Genomic DNA, 26,130 nt, shown 5'->3' with positions numbered 1-26,130 from the left:
CTATAGTTATAATCAGATAATAATTAGAACATGAGAACTTATATATGACAATAAAGTATTGTTTAAATATAAGGTATTTTCCTGCACATATATATCAGCTTTTGTCACATCCACAATTTTGTTCCATGAGACTTGAGTCACAAGAACCATCACATTTCTTTAATTTTTCTAAATTAAATCCAATCGGACTTAGCTTCTACACTAGAGAGGTAGAAAATGCTATTATCTATCTATCTATCTATCTATCTATCTATCTATCTATCTGTCTTCCTGACTCCTATCTTTCTCTTAGAGTTGTACACAAATCCAAAAACAGTGGGAAAGAGCCTCAGATCTTCAGTGCCTGGTGGCTATCACCTCTGGTCATCCTAGCCCAAGGTTTGTGTCATCCATTCACACATATATGAAGCCTAAAGCCTCTGGATCATGTTTGGCCTCAGGAATATCTACATAGAATCCTAGGCTGATGTGTGGCTTCCCTGGCACACATACTCCTTAGGGTCCTGTGTCTACATGAGCCCCTGACAGAAACTACAATGAGGGTAAACCCCCTCTCAGTGACCCCATCCCTGGCCCCCAACCATCTGTCTTCTTTTGCCTTTGCGGTTGTTCTCCAAGTACAGATCCTGGACCACCAATGGCATCTGAGTACTGCTTTTCATTTTAAAGTTTGTTAGGCATCTCTAATGCATAGCCAGGGTTGAGAATCATTGTTCTAGACTTAAGAACAATGATGATGACAGAGATGTTGAGACTATTCATAACATAAATATATTTTAAAGTATTTAAATGAATAAACTCTAGTACAGGTAGGTTTTAAGTGAATTTAGAAGAGAAGTCAATAGGTCTCTTAAATAGCTGAGAAAAGCTTCTTTGAAAAAGTGGGATGTGAGGACTACAAGCTGCAGAATATTCTGGACCTTCTCCTTCCTGCATGATTACTGGAGCTAGGCTGCCATCTTGAACTATGAGGTGACTTTGGAAATGTAGGTCATGCATGACTGAGCAACAATCTAGAAAGAGCTCAAGTCCCTGACACCTGACATGGACAAACATCATCTATGTTCAGACATTTTTACACATGAAAGAAATAAACCAATTCCTCTTAACACTGTTATCTTGGGGTTTTCCTGTCATTTGCAACCAATGTCAATAGCCGTACCTACTATAGTCTAGACAAGAGAATCTCACCAAAATAACAGACTAATGAATTATTCACATTCTATATAGCCTCAAAATTTAAAATACAATGTAAAAGTGACTGTGACTACCCTTTGTGGTATAGCATAAAACATAAACCTGATAATCAACAAATACTCACTTCCCTTCTTCCATGTGTAACAAGAGAACTGTGAGGCCAGTAAAGAAAGTTGCATGCTGGGTAGGTGTGTATTCTGTGAATTAATCAATACAGTAGTCACATATGCCAGACCATACTGTGAACCCAATTGTCAATTTTGTGCTTCAATTTCTCATAAGGATTTTTCTCTTTTATTTACACACTAAAAAGTAATACAGTATTGAAAAATCCCTAATGCACAAAAACATTTCTTCTCTAGAAGAAAAATATAAAAATTGTGAAAACTCTATTTATAAAGGAAAATGTGACTATTGTCTATCATTACTTCACTTACAGCATTACTGAATTTCTGGGCAAAGCTTTTATGATCCTTCTGAAGCTAGAGACTTAAATGATCAAGCCCTTCACTTTCAAGATCTGTCATAAACTCAAGTGCCTCAGGGGCCAAGTGGGTAGGTTAAATAGTCCCCAGCTAGGGGTTATGGGAAAATAGGGAACATCTGCGCCTCTGAACCAGTCAGTTTCATTCCAATGATGAATGCCCTGGGTGAGTGGGCAGCCAAAATTGTCGGAGCTTTTTACTTTTTGGAAGAAGTCAAATGCTGGCTTTTAAAATGCGTTATCTGCCTTGTTAATTTTCCCCATTCTCACTGGTGTGAGGTGGTATCTCACTGTGGTTTTGATTTGTATTTCCCTGATGGCCAGTGATGCAGAGCATTTTCTCGTGCGTGTTGGCCGTGTCTATGTCTTCCTCTGTGAGATTTCTGTTCATGTCTTTTGCCCATTTCATGATTGGATTGTTTGTTTCTTTGCTGTTGAGTTTCATAAGTTCTTTATAGATCTTGGAAACTAGCCCTTTATCTGATACGTCATTTGCAAATATCTTCTCCCATTCTGTAGGTTGTCTTTTAGTTTTGTTGACTGTATCCTTTGCTGTGCAAAAGCTTCTTATCCTGATGAAGTCCCAATAGTTCATTTTTGCTTTTGTTTCTTTTGCCTTCGTGGATGGATCTTGCAAGAAGTTACTGTGGCCGAGTTCAAAAAGGGTGTTGCCTGTGTTCTCCTGTAGGACTTTGATGGAATCTTGTCTCACATTTAGATCTTTCATCCATTTTGAGTTTATCTTTGTGTATGGTGAAAAAGAAATACAAATCAAAACCACAATGAGATACCACCTCACACCAGTGAGAATGGGGAAAATTAACAAGGCAGGAAACCACAAATGTTGGAGAGGATGCAGAGAAAAGGGAACCCTCTTACACTGTTGGTGGGAATGTGAACTGGTGCAGCCACTCTGGAAAACTGTGTGGAGGTTCCTCAAAGAGTTAAAAATAGATCTGCCCTACGACCCAGCAATTGCACTGCTGGGGATTTACCCCAAAGATACAGATGGAGTGAAACGCCGGGACACCTGCAATGTCCACAATAGCCAAACTGTGGATGGAGCCTCGGTGTCCATCGAAAGATGAGTGGATAAAGATGTGGTTTATGTATACAATGGAATATTACTCAGCCATTAGAAATGACAAATACCCACCATTTGCTTCAACATGGATGAAACTAAACACCTGGGTATTATGCTGAGTGAAATAAGTCAATTGGAGAAGGACAAACATTATATGTTCTCATTCATTTGGGGAATATAAATAATAGTGAAAGGGAATAGAAGGGAAGGGAGAAGAAATGGGTAGGAAATATCAGAAAGGGAGACAGAACATGAAGACTCCTAACTCTGGGAAATGAACTAGGGGTGATGGAAGGGGAGGAGGGCAGGGGGTGGGGGTGAATGGGTGGCAGGCACTGAGGGGGGCACTTGATGGGATGAGCACTGGGTGTTAGTCTGTATGTTGGCAAATTGAACACCAATAAAAAATAAATTTATTATTAAAAAATAAAAATAAAATGCGTTATCTTCTACAGTCAAGTAAAAAATGTAAAAACACAAATCAAACACCTCTGTGAGCTGAGTACCATCTCCAGTGTCAAGTGTAAATGCAGTTACATCTGAGTTTGCAAAATCAGATTTTAAAATACTACTTCGATTTGGCCTTAGTATAACTGCTTTAATTGGTTAAAAATTGTGTGAACCCAACATAAAGGGTAAATGATAAATGACATTTCGTCAAGTGGAGAAGAGGCATGCTGAATTAATTGCCCAGGAGGACTGTCGCATACCTTTAGAGCCAGAGAGAACTCAACTAGGAAGTTGTGACTTTGTTGTCTCAGGTCAATGAGGTCTTGGGGATAACCACAATTTTTGGTGACAACAGTCTCTGACTTTTGTCTCCTGGATTGCACCTACCTGTCACTCTGTCAGGGAGATGACATTCCTTCTTCAACTGATTTCAAGAAGTCTGTCAAATGTTGTTTATGTGCTAGAAACTACATTAGGGGCTAAGGACACAAAGTTGAGTAAATCTCTCTCTATCTTCAAGGAATTCACAGCTTAGTGGGGGAGAGAAAGAAGCACCAGCAAACGTAACACAACACAGTATTTGTTATTAAATTGAAGATGCCATCAACTGTAAGATTCACCATTAGTTTCTGTATGTCTAAGAAGAAATTAATAGTTGTCAAGATTAAAGGTTTCACAGAGAAGGCTCAGCTTTAAACAGGTGCTCAGTAAAGGTTGGCAATTATTAGCAGAGGTGATTAATGATAGAACCTGAATTTGAAGAAAGAGTAGGCCTTTTCCAAGAGATAAGGGAAAAAATAGATTCCAGGGAGGAAGAACAGAATACACAAAGACCGGAAGGCCTGTTTCTGGAACATTCTGCCGGCCAGTTGTGCTATAGTAAGTGAGGTTTCTTCCCTGAGGAATTGTAAATCTTTTCGACACTCTCTTCTCTCTCCTGCATCTTCCTCCCCTGCCCTCTAATCCTAACACACACACACACACACACGCACATGCACATGCACATGCACACACGCACACACACACAAAGGCAGCTTGGTTCTTTCAACTTCATACTCAAAAGCATGCACCTGGCCTTGTACTTAATCATGAACTTGGCTCCTGAGAGCAATGACACTAGTTACTTGTCTTCCATTTCCCTCCTCACTCCCCCATCCCACCCTCTTGTTGTTGGGGGAAGCCTTTGTCCAACATCTTTTGTTTAAGAGGATTAATTGCCAGCTCCCAGTCCTGTCAGTTTCTTTCAGGGAACTTCATGCAAATAAGGCTCCAGGTGGCCTGCCCTGATTTCCCAGAGTTCCCCCAGAGTAACACTCTATTAGGGCATTCACCACAAATAACATTGAGCCTTCTAAAGGCTCAGAGAAGTTACTGGACTTGCACAAAAGTACTCAGTTAATAACAGAGCTGACCCTGTTCACTGTTTTGCTATGATTCACTGCGTCACCATACAAAATGGCTTTTTCGCCTTAAGGATTTTTCTTCTCAGTATTATTTCTATTAGCACAGTGCCCCCCTTTTAGGAAACAACTAGCATCCTGAGTAAGAGGCCTAGCCAGTCTTTAAATTTGAGTTCATCTATCCATTCATTCCTCCCTCCACACATAGTTCCTGAGTACCTACTTAGGGTATTCGGCTACCAGTAGAGGATTTGAGGTTGAACAAGACCAACATTGTCCTTACTCTCACAGAGCTTACAGTCTAGCAGAGAAGGAAATCAAAATAACTTTCAAGGCCAAGAGCTAAGGCAGTGTAGGAAAAGGTTCTCAGAGGGAGTTCCTGCTAAGAAGAGACTAAAAGGATGGGAAGAATTAGCTAAATAAAGGGGGGGAGGGGCACCTGGGTAGCTCAGTGGTTAAGTGTCTGTCTTTGGCTCAGGTCCTGACTTGGAGGTCCTGGGATTGAGTCCTGCATCACGCTCCCTGAGGAGAACCTACTTCTCCCTCTGCCTATGTCTCTGCCTCTGTGTCTGTGTCTATCATTAATAAATAAAATCTTTAAAAAATAATAAGATAAAGGGTTGGGGCGAGAGAGCTGATAAAATGACATATGAAATACTTTGCAAACTCTGTGCCAGGAAATCCGTGAAAGATTGTGTGGTTATTAATCACATATCCCTCCATAGCTCTTCAATCTTTGTCTCAAGTCTGTCTTCCACCAAGCTCCTTATCTCTGCTCCCTTCTCAGAATGACCTATGCTTTATTCTGTGTAACTCTCAGGTTATGGATGCTTATTATATTGTTAAGTTATTAGTACACTTTTGGGCTTGTGCTGGAGACAAGAGCCTTTCTGGATGCAAGAATGACCTGATTATTGTCTTTATTGCCTGGAAAGAGACCTCTCGGACCAGATCCTGGAGCTGAGACAAATGTAAGGGGTGGGAGGGAAATGCAAGGGGTTTACAGAGTAGGATTTGGTTTTTCTTGGTCTTGATTCTGAAAGAAGAAATATGCTAAGAAGTCAAGCAAGGGGTTATAATAGTGTTTTTCACATTTTTTTAACTTGAGACTCATAGTAAGAAATACATTAGCAAAGCAACTCAGAAAGCACACACATTATTACTAAAACAAGTTTCCCCAAATTTATGCTTTGGGAAAAATCATCCTTATCACATGTTATACAATCTGATCTTTCATATTTTGGATTTTGATTAGTGTTTCTCAGGGTGGCCATCTATTAATAGTTAGAAAATCAACTCAGTGGGTTATGATGAGCACCTTAAACAATTAAATAGAAGCATCCATGCAAAGACAGGGTGGGGAATAGTGAAAAAGATACCCATGGAATCAGTCTTTTGGAGCTAGAATTTACATATCTTGGAGTTCCTGAGTCTGTCTTTCTTACATTGTCATATGAAACTTCATACAGATCGGTGATTATGGCTGTGGAATCTGGAGCATGGATTCAAACCTTTACTTTGCTACTTAGACACTGTGTGACATGAGATACTTGACTTAGCACCAGGTACCCTGCTTGCCTTGTGTGTCTGATCGAGATAATGGCAGTGTTTATCTCATCCAGGTGCAAGGATTAAATGAGATAATGCAGGGATGAGTACATATAAACACTCAATAGATAGTAACCATTGTATTTCCATCATTTATTTGTCCCTAGTAGTAGAGTTCAGTTTTTTTTCTCAGTTTGCAGTGTAGGACCAAAGGAAGGAAGAGTTAGGGCGCAGGGTGCTCAGGGGGCTAGCTTGCTAGTGGCAGCAGATAACAAAGTGAAAGAACCACCAGTGGAAACCAAAACCCCAATGGCCAGAGTTGGAGGCCCTTAGTCCTTCTGTGCTAACCATCTTATGTCTGGGGTTTTATTTTCTTAAAGCAAGAAGTTCTTAGAGTTCCTCTCTCTAATGTCAACACATGTTTGACCTTAGCTCCTGGTTACTTATTTAGATTAGATTCCAGTTTGGCATAGGAACTTGACTGAATGTGAACGTGTAAATGTGTATATCCCCACAAATTTTTCCTTGACATTCCCTGTGGTTCCTCTTTGTTTGGGTACGCTTTCCACTTGTCACTCTTTCCTTGGTCGCATTACTTCTTTCCTACATCTATACTAAGTTTTTGTTCTTGTTTTAAATCTTGGGGGTACCAAGAAAAGAAAACTGAATAATGAGATGGGAAAAAAAGAATGCATCCTGTCAAACCGTCTTGTAGAAGCATAACTATTCAACGTTACAAACATTTAATAATTTGATGTATACTTCTTAATGATTTCCACTCCAGAAAATGAGAGATGACGCTTGCTTGTAAAAACAGTCCCATAGATATATCTAGAATCTCAAAGAGAATTCCAATGTTTGGCATGATATACATAAAACGTTTTATACAGATGTTAACAACGAAATGTAAAATTTAAACTTTTCTAAAAGTCGTTTCACGAAGAAAAATATCAGTATCATTTTAAAGATAAGTAGCCCTTTTAAAAAGCGCTAATTTTTCTAGAACTCTGCTCCACAGAAAAAATACTTTACTGTTTAAAATGATCCTTTTCAGACTTTACATTTACATTCCTTACATCATTTGATGATTAAGATCTTGTATAAAATTCCATGAACATAAATGTGCGCATAGTATCCAAATCGGAAACTTTTCAGAACTTTAGATTTCTCCTGAATGACATATTTATTTGTAGCCAGATTGGATATCAGGAGTTCAAGACTAATATTCTCCCGTAATCATTTTTTTCCTATGAAAACACTACAGTCTTTTCAACGAGAGTGTAAGTCCATTGTTTCAGGCTTTATTCACGCTGGAGCTGCTGGGCCAAATCCCACGGCTGATCCAGCCATTTGTCGTGATTCCAAACGCATCCTCAGTATGTCCTCCTGAGGGTCTATTTCCAAGGTCTGTTTTTCCTATTACTTTCCCCCCAAGACTGATGTGCGTGAGCCACTCTTTACCATAACGCTTATTTCCCCTGCTTCTACGAGGAACGTCGGCACCCTGAAGCCAGAGCCAGCCTGTCAGTACAGTTCACTGTCCCTTCCGCGGGGCCGTCCCGTAACCGGGACTCCGGGTTTGTCGGGCCTAAGGAAGCGCAGACGCCAGGGCGCGGGGAGGCGGCACCACGCGGGGGAGGCGCCGGCAAGCTCCCCGGCTAACAAGCGTGCTGCTGTCCACGAGGGCCACCTCTGGGGAGACTTCGTAGAGGTGCACGGGGCCCGTGGGAGGCTTCACGCGGCCCCAACGGGAAACCCGGCGGGAAGGAGACGCTGGAGCCCCCGGGCGGCGGCGGGGCGGGGCGGGGCGGGGCGGGGCTGGCGGGGGCCGCGAGCGGGAGCCGGAAGGGCGGGCTCCAGCGGCCGCGTCTAGCGCCGGGGGCGGGGCCGAGCCGGGGGCGGGGCCGAGCCGAGGCCGGGGGCGGGGCCGGGGCGGGGCCGCGGAGCGCCGGCTCCACCCGCCCGAGGGCTCGCAGGCACCTGGCGGGGCGCGGATGGCTGCTTCCCCACACGTGGAAAACTTTTCATGAACACGTGAGGGAAGGGAGGCAATGTCTGCGGAAAATCTACCTCACAACCCTGGCGTCCGACCCCAGCCCTGGGCGGCAGCTCGTTTGCTGTGTTCCCGTTGGGGGCGTGGAAGGGTGTGCGCGTCCACGTCCCCTCCCATTGGTGCCCCCTGCCCCAGCCGCACGCTCCCGGCCGAGCTCTCAGGCAGTCCCCGCCTTGGGAGGCGGCCAGGCAGGCCGTGTGCGCCTGCGCCCTGCGCCTCGCGGCGGGGTGGGGGTGGGGCGGGGCGGGGTCGCCGAGGAAAGGGGCGTGTCTCCCGCCGCCGCGCTCGGGGCGGAGCCGCGGGGGCGGTGCGGTCCGGCGCCGGGCGGCCTGACCTCCCTGAACGCCGGGTCCCGTGACGTCACCTCGCCGTGACGCGCACGCTGTAGGAAAACTGTAAGTTTCTGAGGATTCCTGCAGCTCCCTGGGCCTGCGGGCTCGCCCTGCTGCCCGCCTTCGCCGCGTCGGTGGTGGCTGCGGGCGTGTGATCCTTGGGCGATCGGACAGGTGCCCGCCCCGAGCGGGACGCCCTCTGCGGCGGGCGGGCCCGGGTGCGAGGAGGCGAGGCCGCGCTGCGCGGACTGGTAGCCAGGGCCCGGCGAGCCGACCGGGAGGACCGGGAAGGTCCACGTGGGAGCGGCCCCCCTCTTTCCCTTCCTTGATGAAGGGGCTTGGATTGACATGTGACGTCTGGCCTAGAGGGTTGCACCAGGGACTCCGCATCTAGGCTTCCTTTGGGATCCTGCAAGTTGTAAAGATAACCACCTGCTGCCTCAGTTTCCTCTTTGTGTCAAACGGAGGTGAAGCAGCCTCTGGCCTCATTATCACTTGCAAAGAACGGGGACATTGTGAGAGCACGCGAGGTAGCACAAACCTGTAAACGTGCCAGGTGAAAGCCCAGAAAGTCCTCCGTTCTTCTGGGATGTGGTGGCCGGTGGCCGTGGCCACTTAACAAAGGTCTATAGGTAGGGATCTTTTTCACAGTTTTGCCTCCTCAACCCTCACGCACCCACCCACGCATCTGGTCATGGGCAACACTGGAGTCTGATGGGCGATCTTGGTGGCCTAGGGGTCAAGAGACGACTGGTGCCGTTATCACTATGTTCTTGACGATTATCAGGTTCCCTTGGCGGAGTTGGTCAGAGGAAAGGTTCAGCATGCGGGAACTAGTACATTACACTCAACACGATACACCGAGTTTTAGAGGTCGTTGCTGTGTGGACTTGGGACGTGTGACTGTTATCTGTGACTTTGAATGTTTTGGCTTGCCCAGGGTTAGTATGTTATTGATAGTTAGTACTATACTACTCAAATGTAGAGATAAGTGTTTGTTAGGAACTTTTTTTTTAAATTTTTTTTTATTATTTATTTATGATAGTCATACAGAGAGAGAGAGAGGCAGAGACACAGGCAGAGGGAGAAGCAGGCTCCATGCACCGGGAGCCCGACGTGGGATTCGATCCTGGGTCTCCAGGATCGCGCCCTGGGCCAAAGGCAGGCGCCAAACCGCTGCGCCACCCAGGGATCCCTGTTAGGAACTTTGAAGGGAAGACCATTACACACATCTCAGGGAGTACTTATTCTAGAGATCGAGAGATCACATTTCTGTAAATTCAGTTTATCTTTCTTTGAGAAGCCTTAGCATTAGAAAGCAGGGGTGCTGATTTTGGTTCTACCACTTAATAGCTTTGTGTCCAGAGACAAGTCACCCAAATTTGGGATTTTCTTTTTCTATCTAAAATGGGAGATGATAGTGTATATGCTGTTGCTTTTTCAAGGATCAGATGAGCTCACAATGTAAGAGTGAAAGGCCGAGTATGGTATTGTTATTAAGAAATTCCCAGAGGTCTCCTAGCCTGGGGTAAGAGGTGTGTTTATTCAGAAGTCAGGTTCTGAGTCAGAACTGGGAATAGAGCAGCAAACAAGGTTGCCCCTAACCTGGTGGAGCTTATTTTCTGGTGGGGAAATAGGCTACAAAGAGTAAGTACATAATGTTATTCAAGATAGTGATTTAAGTACAGGGAGGTAAAGCAAGATAAAAGAATGACAGCAAGGGAATGGGGCAGGTTGTTTTAGGTAGGATCAGTCATGGAAGGCCTTCCAAAAGAGGGGACAGTTGAATGAATTCAAGTTGAGAGGAAGAGCCTGAGCTAAGAACATTTCAGGCAAGGTTCCTAAGAGCAATCAGCACTTGGATGGACCTTACTATATGTGAGGCAGTCTTCTAAACACTAAATTTTTACACCAACCTTATGAGGTAAGGAGGAATATCTCCATTTTTGTAGAAGAAGAAACTGACACAGATAGCTTTGCTCAAGGTTGTACAGCTGAAATGTGACAGAGACACTATTCGAATTAGGGCAATCTGACTGCAGAGTCCTGCTCCAGATGACAATCCTATACAGCAAGGAGCAACCCAGGAGCAATGGTCTGATGGAGGAAGCTAGCCTGAGGTGGCCAAGGCCTAGCAGGGTGAGTGTTTAGATCATAGCAAGGGAAAGTGGCGGCAGATGATGTTGGAGGACCAGGCTGGACTTTGGGGGCCCTTGTAGGCTAGTAAAGATGTTTTTCTAGGTGTGATAGAAAACCATTGGAAGGTTTGTATCAAGGAAATAGCACCTGACTTTGGTTTTGTTGGTTGAAGAATTAACTGTAAGGTCATGGAGTAGGGGGTTCTCAGAAATTGGAAGCTAGGAGCCTGGAAGACAGATGCTGTTGTCTTGGCTTAGGAGAAATAGTTGTAGAGATGATAGCAAGTGATCAAATTCCTGATACACTTTTTGAGGGTAGAGCTGTTGGGGTGGATTTACTAATCTGGAATGTGAGGAAAAGGAAAAGTCATGACTTCTTAGGCTTTAGCCTGGAACAACTGGGAGAACAATATTGCTATTGACTGAGCAGGGAGAAAGGGGTTTGGTGAGAAAATCATAAATTCTGTTTCAGGCCAGTTTTAGATACCTTATAGATGTAGTAACCATAATACTAGAGCTAGTAGTAATAGTAAGTGCTTTGTAGGCATAAACTGTACTAGGAAGGGTTTTAAGCACTTTTATATGTATTAATTAATTTAATCCTTACAGTAGTTGTATGTGCTAGGGGCCATTATAGTTCTAATTTTGCAGATGAGAACACAGAGGCACGGAGACGTTAAAATTGTGACTTGTCTAAAATCACCCAGCTGGCGAGTGACCGAGCCAGGATTCAAAACTCAGCAGTCTGAAGTCTACACAATCAATGTCTGTAACTACCTGTAAGTCAGTTTGTTGAGCAAGGCAGTTGGATATATGAATTTGGAACTCAGGGAAATGGTCAGAAATGGAAACTCAACATTTATATTTCTGAAGAGAAAGCCTGTTTTGTTCCTCATCTAAGCCTTGGTTGGCGATGGAGGAGAAGAACATAGGCAGTTGGGCTGTGCGGACTGGACTTTCATTACTTTGATTCACTTCACAGAGCCAATATCCGGCATCCCCCTTCCAGGAAGTTCTGTGAGGGTGAGGTCTGTATCTTTTTTATTCACTGTCTCTACTTCCTGACCCAGTGCCTGCCATGTAGTAGCTGTTAGTCTGGCTTTATATGCAGGGCATTTGATTAAGTTTTGGGAGTTCAGAGATGAATAAAACATAGCACTCTCCTTGGAGGAGCAGAGTTTGAGGAAAACCCTGTGGGAATAAAACCAGAGCAGACCAAATGCATGAGTGCATGCTGATCCTTTCATTTGGGTCTTCTGCAAGCCCCCTCCACTCCATATACTTGAGGGATGGGGCATGAAGGGGTCAAAGGAACAAAAAAATTGCCTAAGGAATTGTGCAGTGAATTTGAGGCTCCCCAAGAGTCCTCTTCAACAAAAGAATTACTCCTAATCTTGCATATTTTACTATATTTGCATTATCTTTATTTGGCAATGGTATAATTTTTACCAAATGAAATAAATTCTGACATTTTAGTATTGTTGTGGAGTGATGAGTTTTTCCAGTTGTATTACGTCAGTGTTGACAGGGTTTACTAGTGAAATAAGGGAGTTGGCTTGAAATGTTGCAGCTTGCATAATAGAGGGTGATGGAAGGGCTGTGTGAGGTATTTAGGCAGGTTTCCACTGACTTAAGTATATCACGCCAAAGTTCCACACATCAGAGTAAGTTTCAGTTTCTCTGCTTATCATCTCCTTAACTTTGATATATATATATATATATATATATATATATATATATATATATATAGGTTAAACATATATATATATATATTTTTTTTTTTGTCATAGAAAGGTGATCTGGTGGTATATGTTATAGATGGAATTATAGATTACATCTCAAATTTGGAGCATTGTAGAACATAGAAACTAGAGCAATATGCACAAAAGCGTGTGTCTTATTTCTGTAGATCTTTTGAAGGATATACCTTAACATCAATACATTTGTCACAATTTTATTACTTCCTTTTTTTAAAATTTTCTATTTTATTTTTTATTTTTCTTTTTTCTTTTTTTTTAAATTTTATTACTTCCTAACGTGAGTATTTCAAGTTTGAACCATTAAAAGATTATGTAAAATTACACCATTTTAGATTTTGTGATTAATTTCAGCGTTTTTTTCTTGCAACATATAAATTATATATATTTTATAAATTATATTTTGTTTAGCTTTTTTAGCTTTGGGAGAGTTGATATGAATAACTAACTCCACCATCACTCTAAATGGGAACCCTCCACAAATATAAATGTAGAAATGTGCCATCTCATTTTGCAGTTCAACAAAACTTTAAATCTACTACTGTGGCTAACTCTAAATTTAATGGGGTTGAAATGATTAGTATTTCTTTATACCACAATTGCAGCTAGCTTTCCCAGGAATATCAGATATGCATATGTGGTATAAAGTATCTTGAAGGAGCTGCTGATTGCTCAGGCTTTGTCATTTTTTAAGTTTAGGCTTAGTGAGGGCAGGTTGATCATGATTTAATTGTGCTAGATAGCTCCCAGCAGGGCAGGCATAATAATAAGTCTTCCTATTTGAAGACAGGATCCCCACTGACCATCCTAGAGAATGTATCCAAATTCTTTTAAGAATCTCTATTTACACGAGTGAATTTAGAAACTATTAGTTAAGAGTATAAAAATGTAAGTATATGGAAATTGTTTCTTGTAGAAAATTATGTGTCTAGCCCAGTGATGACATGTAGTGGGCACTAAATATTTTTTAATATTTAAATTTCGTGTATTTTTAAAAAAATTTTTGCATATTACCTTCAACTCATATATGTGTCTGTATGTATATACATATATGTATATATATTTTGTGTGTATGTGTGTATGTATATGTATATACATTAGGTGTATATATTTATATAACGTACACATATAGACACTGTGTATTTGCAGTAATAGCTGAATATTTGTATACTTCTGCTTAGCACGGTAACTGAATATATTTAAATAATGTAAACAGTTAAGTGTCACTTAAATTTGATTCATTTGATACATAGCTACTTAGAAATTAAGATCTTGAGGTTTGTTATTTTTTCCCCACATAAACAGTAATGACTACTAATTAGTAAGCATGAGTGGAGACTAAGCTTTAGTGACAGATTAACCAAGTTGTCATCCCAAAAGAACATGCAAGAAGAAAATTCTTAGAGAGGATTAAGCAAAAATGGCATGTTGATAGAAGGAATAATTTAACCATAATTCCCTACCACAGCTATAATTCTTAAGATATTACTGTCCTAGAGATAGCATTCTTTTCTTTGGTTCTTACACTGCAAAAGTGCTAGTTTGAAGCTGCATTCTGGATAAATGAGATAAATACTGGAATATACGGAATATATGGAACTATGGATTTAGCTCAGTGGATTTCCACTGGGGATGATTCTGTTCCTCCCTACCTCATTCTGAGGACATTTGGCAAATGTCTAGAGACATTTTTCATTGTCACAACTATGTGTGAGGGCATTGCACCTGTCATGCAGTTGGTGGAGGCCAGGACTGCTCTTAAATATCCTACAAGGCACAGGACAACCCAAACAATAAAAAATTATCCAATTCAAAAAGGAAATTATCCAGTTCAAAATGCCAGGACTGCTGATGTTGAGAAACCCTGTAATATGTAACTATTTTCCTTTCTTCCTTAATTTTTTTTGTTTGCTTTTATTTGATGCTTTAGAGATTGAGGTGGTAGTTGTAAGTAGCAAACACCCAACTTAAACAAAAGATTGCATTGAACTTTTAGTTTGTTGAGAGCTGAGGTAATGTGGTCCATTTATTGTAAGGAAAATAATTTTTGTAGCTATTAGCTACAATGTTGAATTTTTTTGCCTGCCAATATGTCTAGTGTTTCTGGTTTGTATTTAGCTATGAATTTCTTTTCTTAGTAAAACTAATTTAATATGGGCATTATACAATCCTGGGTTGTAATAGGTTTGCTGGTATGAATCGCCTTCATGTATTGAATTAACTATCTCACAGTTACGTGGTTGCTTATATATTTCAGAAATCCTGTCATGTTAATTTTTATATGTGATTTTCATGAACACCTCATGAAATGTGTAGGCCCTGCATTACCCTCACTATTTGCCAGATGAGGAAACAGACTAAGATCAAATAGTTTGCCATATATATTATAACAAGAGACAAAAGCAAATCTAGGACTCACAAGTTTTGATGCTTAAGATATTTTTAAAGTTACTAGTTACCATAGTTACCATATTTGATCTTCCTGACTGTCCTGTGAAAACTGGGAACTTACTTAAGGTCACCCAATTCATAATGTAGTTTTGACTATTTCCACTGACCTATGCTGCCTCCCCAGATATTCTCTAATAAATAAATTCTGGATAAATTTACCAAATCCATGCTTAACCTAAATAAGTAGGTCTCTTGACACTGTAAGGGAAGAAAAATTCTCCTTTGTCTTTGGGTCTTAGTCTGGGCCTAAGTATTAAGCTGATACACGACAGATCAGCAGTAGAAAAACAAACTTTATTAAAATTTTACTTGTACATGGGAGCCTTCAGTGAACACCCAAAGAAGTAATCAGAATAGGTAGCTTTTATACATTTTAGACAAAGAAATAATAAATTTGTGAAGAATTGACAAGACCCAGAGGAGTTTGGGCTAGGGGTCGTAAATGGTGAAGATGTAACTAGGAAGATAAGGATTAATTTAGTAAGATTTCTTTGTACAGGTTTCTCAGCTCCCAGTTCCCCGTCTCTGGTGATAAGAATGTCTTCCTTGCTCCTGGTACAAGGGAGGATACCTTTCACGTGGGAGTTTTATCTTTTATTTTCAGGATGAAAAAAAGGAGAGTCAGAGTGTCCTTGCACCTGCTGTTTCTTAAGTCTCTTTGATTCAAAATAATCAAAATGTCAAAATGGCATATTTGGGGGTGACATTCTGGTTTGTACAATATGAGTACTACAACATGTAGTCAGGTGTTCATGTTATCACTTGAATTGATCGGTAATTCAGTATTTGTAATCCTTCTGTGATTGGACTTGAGTGGAAACTTCATTGAGTTTTGATAAAGCATAAGGTAGTGCTACTTGCTATGGAGCACACGAAGTCCAAAAGCAGTGTGAAGAGATGGTTTTCAGCTGTATTTGAGCATATTTGGGCGCAGCAACCCCTTGGCATGATTTACTTTGCCATTCTGTTAGAGGGATTTATATTTGGGATAGGACTTCTATTCATTCTAATTTTTAAATTAGAAACCATCTTATTCTCTTTAGCCATTGCCATCTTTTATGTTACATTTGAGGCTGTTTCTCTTTCAAAAAGAATATCTACTCAAGTATTTGATGAGTTATCATTTTGCTTGAAGATTATTTGATGATATTCAATTCTTGATGTGAGTTTCAGTAATTGGAAGAAAAATTTTAATACCCAGAAGTGGGATTGCTGGGGCATATGGTCGTTTTATTTTTATTTTTTGAGGGATCTCCATACTATTTTCTATAGTGACTGCATCACTTTATATGGGTAGCAATAGTGCACCAGGATTCCCTTTTCTCCATAGCCTTTCCAACATTTGTTACCTCTTGTCTTTTTGATGATGGCCATTCTAACAGCTGTGAGGTGCTTTCTAATTGTGGGTTTGGTTTGCATTTCTCTAATGATTAGTGATACCAGGCACTTTTTCATGTTCCTGTTGGCCATCTGTATGTCTTCTTTGGAAAAATGTTTATTGAGTTCCTCTGCCCATTTTTAAAATCAGATTGTTTTAATGAAGTGTAGGTGACACAGAATGTTAAAATTAGTTTCAGATATACAAACATAGTGATTCCTTAACTCTATACCCTGTGCTGTGCTCACAGCAAGTGTAACCATACAAGCTATTACAATATCTTGACAGTATTCCTCATGCTGTACCTTTCATCCTGGGGTCTTACTCATTCCACACCCAGAAGCCTGTACCTTCCATTCCCCTTCACGCATTTTTACCTATCCCCCACTTCCCACCTTCTTGCAAACACCAGGTCTCTACTTACGGGTCTGTAATTGGAAATTTTAGTGTTTCATATAATAACCTCCACTGTGGGCAATTGATAGAATTATATTGTGAGATTGAGAAGGGGAGGGAAAAGACCATTGTTAGTGCATTTGTGTATTGGGCATTGAGGATTATATTTAAAAGGTGAAGGTTTTCAACTTTCCATACAACTGAATTGGCATAACAAAGTATTTTTCTTACCTCCATGAGGGAAAATGCTATATCCAAGAAACCATAATATTTATAGTATTATTGAGGGGAGAGACCACTGTTATGTTATTAAAACAGAGCTGGATTTCATACTTGCTGAGCAAGGGAGAGTGATGCTTGTAGAATATAATCCTCCAAACAGGCAGAGATGTACTTAGATAGGGTTTTGAAGAAGCATGGAGTTTTAGGATTGGCTGATTTTCAGTGAGACAATTTAGAGATTGGCCAACTTTAAGCTTGGAGTTTAGGGACTGGCTGGCATTGAGGAGCAAGGGTATGGAGCAAGGCAGTTGCTGATCCGCTGACTTCCTCAGCTGAGTACTGAACTGGAAATGTTGGCTAGAGTTTAAGGATTGATAGATTGGGGCATATTTAAAACCCGTTCCGTGGTTACTTGTTCCCAGCTTGGAATAGAGCCAAAGAATAATCTTTTCCTTTCTTGAAGTTGGAGAATAGGTACTTTTATTTTCCATTGACATTTATGTCAAACATTTATGTTAGCATTGTGCTGATACACGCTTCTGGTTTTGCTTTTCTTCTGAAACTTTTAAAAAAAGAAATGAATGCAGTGAATATCATTTGTTTTCTATCCACCAGTCACAGGATTGTATGTTATTTGGGACCCAGCCTGCTTCAAGGATTATTTTTATATATAGTTAAGAAGGTAATACGTTATTTATGGAAATACTTTAATGTTTTAAACACTATGGTGAAAGCTGTTACTTTTATGTCTATTTTTCTCTCTTGTGGGAGTGTGTCGTATCATATGTCTGCCGAAAGTCGTCTTGATGGATGCTGAATTATAGATCTAAAACTTTGTTGTTTTTGCTGTTGTTAGAGATACATCTAGAAGTGATGACTTTTTGAAAGTTAGCTAACAATTATTCTTATTGACATTTTAGAAGGTTAATGATTATATGTCTTTTACATAAGGTAGGCTGAATTATTTTACCTGTGAATCATTTTACCACAATTATATCATAGTACCATTTTTATAAAGTATTTGGTTTAATTTTTATTTTATAATATTTTTATTCAGAATGAAATAAAGGCTATTTATGACTGTTTACTGGAACTCTGACAAAAAGATATTTTTCTAAATTGATCTCTCACAGTAGTATTTTAGTTTTAAAAATATTTTTCTTTGGGATGCTAAAATAAACTCAAGACATTTTTTATATTAGAACTTAGAGAAGGCAAATGAGTTTCTGGTATACTTTCTTTGTTGTATTGAGGTTGTATTTAAAATAACCTGTGTACTGTATTTACATATGAAATGAGGTGATAATACTTAAAAAAAGAATAGGTGATGAGTATTGTCATGTTTATATGCAGCCCTTGTTTCCTTCTTTAACCTACAGCTTGTGCCAGACCTCTCTGCCTTCCAGACCAGTATTATCTAGTAATAAAACCACATTTATGATTTGGATAAAAGCATTTTTTGCATGAAAGCTCTTTGAAAATGTGAAGCCTGATTCTTGTATTTATTTACAGTCCAAATTTCTGACCTGCTATGATAGTTAATCTTAAGAGCTAATCTCAACCCAGTACTAAAATTAATATATTGCTTATGAAGAGCTATTGTTTAATTACTAAATGATACTCAAACATTTTTATCCTCAACATTTAAATTTTATAGATTAATGCTAAATAAGTACTTAAAATTTCTAGGAAAAAAGATGTCTTCAATGCCTGAATATTGTTATTGGGATTATGTATATGCTATTACTTATGTGTATGAAATAATGGATTTGAAATGTGGGTTTTCTCTGTGCATATTCAGTGAATAGTTGAGTTGTTATTGCCTAGTGATATGATCAAAAAAAGAATCCTAAGTCAAATCATCTTCTGTAGTAAGATGGAAAAAACAAGAGTTATCTACTAACATAATGGGTATAAAATGGTATCTCATAGTTTTATTTTACACTTTAATTACCAGTGGAGCTGAATTTCTCTTCCTCCACTTGTTAACCATGTAGATTTCACCTTCAGTTGTCAGATTTAGCAAATAAAAATACAGGACAATTTGTTAAATTTGAATGTTAGATAAACAACAAATATGTTTTTAGTATAAGTATATACCCTCACATTAGTTGGGATATACTTAATACTAAATTTTTTTATTGCTTATCTTTAATTCAAACTTAATGGGGCATTCTGTATTTAATATGACAACTTTACCCTCTGTAAATTGTCTGCTGCTGTCTCTTACCAAATTTTTAATTGCATTTCCTGTCTTCTTGTTATCTTCAAGAATTCTTGGCATTAAAAAAAAAATAGAATTCTTGGCATACACTGGATATTAGCTGCTTTTTTTTTTTTTAGAAGTTGCAAACATTTTTCCAATCTTCTGCCTGCTTGTTAACTTTATAATGCTTTTTGTTGAATAACAAGTACTTAATTTTGATGGAGTCAATTCTTTCAGTTCCACCAGGATGTTCCCATATTTTTTATACTTTTGAGATCTTAAATATTTTATTTAAAATATTCCAAGGTCACAAATAGGTCATCCTACTTTTTTATTTCATTAGCTTCATAGTTTTACATTTCATGTTTAGATCTTTAATATATTTAGTGTTTATTTTAAGGGAAGAGTATTAGGAAATGAAGAGAGAGAGGTAATGGAGGGAGCAGATTGCATGGGGATTGTAGGCCCTGTGAGGCCTTTGGTTTTTTTTGCTTTAGTGAAAGAGGAAGCCAGTGGAGGTTGTGAGCTGAAATCTGAAAAATACTTCTAAAAAAATTCTCTGATGACTCTGGTGAATATGTTGTGTGAGATATGGCAGACTATTCATTCTTCCCCGGTATTTAGGATATCCTTTTCTCTGTTAGTATCTGAACCCCTCTTAGAGACTGTAGCTTCCAACTTCCCCTGACTATAGGAAATGGCTACATTAGATTAGGTTTGGACTAATTAAACGTGAGCAAAAGTGGTATGTGCAACTTCTGGGTTATCTTCTTGAAGATGAAGTGCTTGTCCTGTTCCTCTCCCTATGCCACCCGCGCCTTCCTACTGACTAGAAGACAGCAACAACTGCCTTGAACCCAGAGGTAGACATCCTGTGATGAGGATGGCAGAGCCATCCCTTGTCAGCTTAGGTCCCGGATGACCTTGTGGAACAGGACCAACTACTACTCACCCTCCCCTAAGCACTGGCCTGTCTCTGGACTATTTCCAGGAAGAGAATAAACTTTCTTGTTTGAGACACCGTATTTGTCATCATTTAATCACAGCATCTGTACCCATACTCAATTTAATGCCAAAATTGGTACCTGAAGTGTGGTGTTGCACTAATAAATAGCTTAAATACATGACTCTGGCTGAGTAGGTGGTCAGCAGACAGTAGACACCATGTTGTAAGCTGGAAAAGTGGTGACCCCTGTTATGCTAATGGTACAACACTTGATGGAGCTGTCATTTCTGATCACTTGGAAAGGCATCCAAGTGTGTGTCCAGTTTGTACCTCCAGGTGGTTAGAAAGACTGCTAATGTGAGCCTGCTCACACAAGTTGGCTAGCTGCTTTAGCAAGGAGCTGAAAGAGGGTGTCAAGTAAGAGAACAGTTGGCTAGTTTGCAATTAGAGTTGCCCATGGCCTATGCTCTTACTGCACTGACTGAAAGGACAGTAGTATGGGGCTATTGCGGGCTTGGAAAAGTTATTCTTTTTCCCAAACAGCAAGAGGTTATATTCATTTTCAGGAACCTTTGTCAGATTTTCTTGGCCAGAGAAAAGTGGAAGCCAGGTGAGGCAAGGATCATGTTAAGATTTATCTTCCCATTTGAACCAGTCAGTTAGCTAGGTAAACCTCCAGTTACAAATAGAAGGTTTTAGTTTCCTACAACAACAACAACAAAAGTTTATTTCTTACTCATGACATGTCTATGGCTCTTTTCCACCATCCTCTGTCACTCTGAGCCAAAGGAAGAGGCTTTTTGGGGACATCACTGTTCTGTTTCAGAGGGAAAGGAGAAATAGCAGAACCAGCTGCTTGGAAGTAGCATATGTTACTTATGTTCACATTTTATTGGCTGAAGCTAATCAAGTGGCTGAGCCTGAAGTCATTCAGGCAGGAAGAACATTTTAAGTCACATAGCTTGACCGGACGTGAAAGGGTATGGTGGTGGTATTATCATCCTGCTGTGTGAACGAGATGCTCTCAATTTAGCTAACCTTAATTCAAGGGAGAGAGGAATGAATCTGCCTGAGAGGTCAAGTCGTAATAACAGGACAGAATTGACAAGCTTAGTATCTACCACCAGACTAAACCTTTAGTTGTGGTTACTTTCTGGGGGCACTGACTGAAGACAAAGAGATCTGTGGAGATTTTTGAGAGAATTGTGTTGATAAAGATGCCACAAGTTTAGCTTGCCAAAACCTGTGATGGTTTGACGTTGTTTGACAACCAACCAAAGCAACCTTTGACCCCCCAAACATGTACCCCCCAGGAAATAAGCTGTTAGCTCGTTCCTGCCTCTTTGGAGCATGTACTGTCCCATGTTCACTTCATAGTTTTGCCAGAAAGGATAATGGAAGAAAGTATCTTCCAGACTCCAATAGACAAATGGACATGAGAGTCCATCCCCTTGTACTTTTTTTCTTTGCTTTCTTTCCTTTTTTTCTTCTTTCTTTCTTTCTTTCTTTCTTTCTTTCTTTCTTTCTTTCTTCTTTTCTTTTCTTTTCTTTTCTTTTCTTTTCTCTTTTCTTTTCTTTTCTTTTCTTTTCTTTTCTTTCTTTTCTTTTTTTTCTTTTCTTTTCTTTTCTTTTCTTTTCTTTTCTTTTCTTTTCTTTTTTTTTTTTTTTCCTGAGGAGTGGAGGACTAGATAGAACCAGTAAAGGCTCTCAGGGAGATTATGAGAGAGCAGGACAGGGTGGAGGAGGGTGCCAAAGAAGACTCCAAATTCCCATAGAGTCCTGCAAAGGTGAGTGTTGCTCCCTCCCCAGAACTAAATTTTAACCAAGGAATTTTCTTTCCTGGTAGAGTGGAGGATTCTTTGCCATTCCTATGTAGTAGTACTCCATCATTGGTAAGAATAGTATTTGCCATTCTTTTCAAAATGGAAGACTTAATTACATTAATCTTATTTGTATTCCATTGTGTATTGGCTGTAATGCTGGGGATAGAGAGCAGCATTACTTGTCTAGTAGTTTGTAGGTCACCTGACTGGGACAGAGACACATTGGTATCTTTTGGAGAGTTGTGTATCACCCAGAGATCTTAGACTTTGAGCTGAATCCAGTAACTGGATGGGGCTTCAGGTTATCCCTTTAGAAAAGGAGAGGAATGTTTGAGTGGGAAGGAGGCACTCCCACCTCTGATATTTTACTGGCATCTAGCTCTTATTTCTTAGGCTCCTTGTAGCCAGATGAGACCACATATCTAAGTTTTGGCCAGTGGATGGAAGTGAGGAGTACACCTTCTAAAACACATTTGTATTTAAAAAATGCTGTTATATTCTTTTTGCCCTGCCCCTGTGGATGAGGTGTGGGTGAGCCAGCTTCCATTGTACAGGCACGGGCAGTGCCCCAGGGGAGTGGCAGGATAGGAGAGAAGGAGTCTCAGTCTCTGGACTGCAGAGAACTGCCCACCTTCCTGGGACCACTTGTCTGGGCTACATAAGAGAGAAGTGAACTCCTCTTTTGTTTGTGCTGCCACATTCCTGGTCTTGTTACTGCAGTTTAGCCTATACAGAGGGCAGTAAGGAAAACAGGAAACAAACATGGAAGATTAGTTTTGGAATTGTTCTTAGTGATTTTTTTTCACTTGAAGCTTTTCTCTTATATATTCTTCCTGTGAAAGTTTGTCTTTCAAATCATCTAACAAAGAGTTTAGAAATAAGGAAACTCTTTTATTTGCACATCACTTGTGATTTCCGTTTTATTTCATATGCGTATTTACATATTGTTATAGAAATTTTGTATCCTGATATTTTCATGTGAACATTTTCTTTGTTGCTGAAGAGTTCTTATACTTGTACAATTATTGTTAAATAACATTTGGTTTTACCACATGTGTATTGCTGTTGACTGCTATGGATTGAATTGCGTTCCTCTCCCCCCTATCTATCTATCTATCTATCTATCTATCTATTTTAAAAAAAGATTTTATTTATTTATTCATGAGAGATACACACACACACACACACACACACACACACACAGAGGCAGAGACACAGGCAGAGGGAGAAGTAGGCTCCATGCAGGGAGCCTGATGCAGGATTTGATCCCAGGACTCCAGGATCAGGCCCTGGGCTCAATGAAGGTAGGCGCTAAACTGCTGAGCCACCCAGGGATCCCCCCCCCCCCTAATTTATATGTTGAAACCTTAATCCTTGATGTGACTATATTTGGAGATAAGGCTTTTAGGGAGGTGATTGAAGTTAAATGAGGTCATAAGGGTGATCCAATAGGTCCTATAGAACTGGTGTCCTTATAAGAAGAGGAAGAGACCCCAGAGGTCTCTGCCTTGTGAGGATACAGTGAGAAGGCAGCTGTCTGTAACTCAGGAGGAAGGTTTTCACCAGAACCAGACTATATAGGCATCTTGATCTTGGGACTTCCAGCCTCCAGACTGAGAAAAATAATTTTGTTCTTTAAGCCACCCACTTGTGGTATTTTGTTATGGCAGTCCAAGCTAGACAGCCCAGGCTTTTAACTGCTACACCACATGCAGGGGGTTCTTCTCAGATCACAGTCAGTAGCAAAGCAACCTGTGAAGAAAAGTCCAAAAGAGGAGAACACCAAGAAAGAGTAGTGTTACTGAAGCCAAGAGATAAGCTTTTTTTTTTTTTTTTAAGATTTTATCCGTTTATTCATGAGAGATACAGAAAGAGAGGGAGAGAGAGGCAGAGACACGGGCAGAGGGAGAAGCAGGCTCCATGCAGGGAGCCTGATGTGGGACTTGATTCCGGGACTCCAGGATCATGCCCTGGGCCGAAGGCAAGCACTAAACCCCTGAGCCACCCAGGGATCCCTGAGATAAGCATTTTAAAATTGAGAATGTCAATATTAAATTGAAGGTCTTATAAATTCGGAATGAATTTTCCGGTAAGAAGTCATCTATATTTTGGAGAGTTATGTTTGCACAAAATCCAGATTGCAAAGGTTGAGTAGTGAATTGGGAGTGTTGGTGGGAGTGGTAGAAATAATGAACTTAAAGCCTCTTTTCAAGACACAGGCTGCAAAGGGGAAGGCACAAGTAGGACAGTGGCAGGAAAGAGAGCCATCATACCTGGGGGAGTAGATGAGATTTGTTTGTTCATTTGTTTTGTAATGGGAGAGCTTTAAGCATTTTGTTGGGGGGAGGGAGTCAGAAAGAAGTGGAAGATTTGAGAGAGGAAGGTGGATAAATGATGGCATCAGATCCCTTAGGAAGAGAGGTGGCTTGAGTTTTGGAGCCTGGTTGGAGGTGAGCTTTGAGGAGGAAGAGGGGCATCCTTCCTCCCTCCCTCTCAGGAAGGAGGTAAGAGAGTGGTTGTTGGAGTGGAGGTGATATCATTTGCTAGTGGAGGGGAGAGGAGGAAGCTTAAAGTGATGAAGTTTGGAATTGATTCTGTGGGATTTGGGAGAGCCCACAAAGAGCCTGATGTAGTGATCAAGAGCCTACTGGAGATGGGAGGCCATGTACTTGGAGAGGCTCCAGTCCCCTTGGTTGGGGCTTTGAAAGCAGTGATCTCTAGTCTGGGTGTGGGAGTGGAGAAATAGGTTCTCAGACTGGTTTAGAGGAAGGACAAGCCAGCAAGAAAGTTCACTTTAGGCAAGGGAGTAGGCAAAGCTGGATGATCAGATCCTAGGTGTATAGTGGGCAGGAAGTGAAGCCTAGAGTTTGGCTGATGGATCAGGAAAAGAATAGAGAGGGCATGGGGAAAACCTGGAATCTTAAACATGTTAAGATTAAGTATGATTTATTCATTTATTCATTGAATAAATATTGATCATTTATCTTCCAGACACTATTCTCTATGGAGTGGCTCCTTAGATCAAAACAGTGATCAAAACAAAGTTCCTGCCCTGCTAGAGCTTATTTCTAGAGGGGAGGTAAATAATAAACAGATATACATGTGTGTGTGTGTGTGTGTGTGTGTGTGTGTGTGTGTATACACACACACACACACGCACAAATGTTAAGAAGGAAAATGAAGGGTAAGAGGGTAGAGAGTGATGCAGATGCTATTTTAGGTGATATGAACAAGAAAAGGCTCTTGGAGGAGATGACCTTTGAGTGGAGACTTGGAAGGCACAGCAATTGGAAGAGCGTCCCAGAGTTTGCAAATGGCAGGAAAGAGCCCTGGCCCAGAGCTTGCATGAGGAGTGGCCAGGTGACTGGGGAGCATGAGTGAGGAGGAGAGTGGAATTCCTGAGGGTCATGATACCTTAGGCCTGCAAGTGGGATCTGGGATTTCATTCAAGTGTCATAGGAAAGCCATTGGAAGGTTTGAATCAGAGAAGTGATGTAATCTGCTTTACTTTACTGAAGGTTCTGTGCCGAAGGCTCACGTTGGCTGTTCTGTGGAGTTTTGATTGGCAACGGTAGGAAAGGAATTTAAAGAGCTAGAAGGGTACAAGAATGTAGCCCATAAGTAGCATATTGGACTTGAAGATTTCAGCAATTGAATGCTTCTGGGTGAAGGATCCCACTGCTGCTCTTTTAAGCAGACACACCCAGTCCACAATAGGCATTATTTCCAGTGGATTAAGGTCTGACCCCGACCCTTGGTTTCTGCCGCACCCTTTCCTGTTTTTGACTCTGCTCCTCACCAGCTTCATTATTCATTCTCCCATTTTTGTCGTCATTGGTCTTTCAGATGTGATGCACACTGCTGTCTGCCTGGCCAAGACTTCTCTAGATTTAGGTTTACAGACCTTTTCGTCAGAGTCTGATTGTAGTCTTCAGAAAACTTCCCTGGAGGCCACAGTGTGAGAAGTAGGGGTGGAAGTAGGGGCGAGGGAAGCTGGCAGCACTGTGTTCTGCCCACCGAGCCCTGTTCTCACTCCCTGAAGCAACCCCTGACACCTCCCGTGAACCCCACGCCTCTCAGCCCACAGCGTGCAAGAGCCCAGCACTGATGTGTGCTGCCACCCCTCTTCCCGGATCAGCTCAGGTCACACCATCCACGCTCAGCCTGTGCCACCTCACCCGCTGGCTCCTCGCTGGCTGGGTGGTGGGATGCACAGACTCCGTGTACAAAGTGGTCTGTTGAGGACACTGAAAACTGTGAGGCAG

General features: G+C 40.9%; 1 protein-coding gene across 9 annotated transcripts in view; it reads left to right on the top strand.

Annotated features, from left to right (window-relative positions):
• ZNF438 (zinc finger protein 438) overlaps positions 1 to 26,130 on the top strand; it is a 400,000-nt gene that overhangs the window by 223,837 nt on the left and 150,033 nt on the right. For 2 of the 9 annotated variants that reach the window (XM_072749311.1, XM_072749316.1), the window contains exon 1: positions 8,517 to 8,611. The exons of 1 other annotated variant lie outside the window; for it this stretch is intronic. The gene's annotated coding sequence lies outside the window, so the exon portion shown is untranslated. Of the gene's footprint in view, positions 1 to 8,476; positions 8,612 to 8,828; positions 9,181 to 26,130 lie in introns of those variants that run through there. 6 more of the 9 variants (XM_026000877.2, XM_072749310.1, XM_072749312.1 and 3 more) reach the window with 6 other exon arrangements.

This window comes from Vulpes vulpes, chromosome 2 (assembly GCF_048418805.1).
Source record: "Vulpes vulpes isolate BD-2025 chromosome 2, VulVul3, whole genome shotgun sequence".
NCBI classification, from domain to species: domain Eukaryota; kingdom Metazoa; phylum Chordata; class Mammalia; order Carnivora; family Canidae; genus Vulpes; species Vulpes vulpes.
Note: the sequence above shows the minus strand (reverse complement) of the source record. Positions and strands in the feature narration are given on the sequence as shown.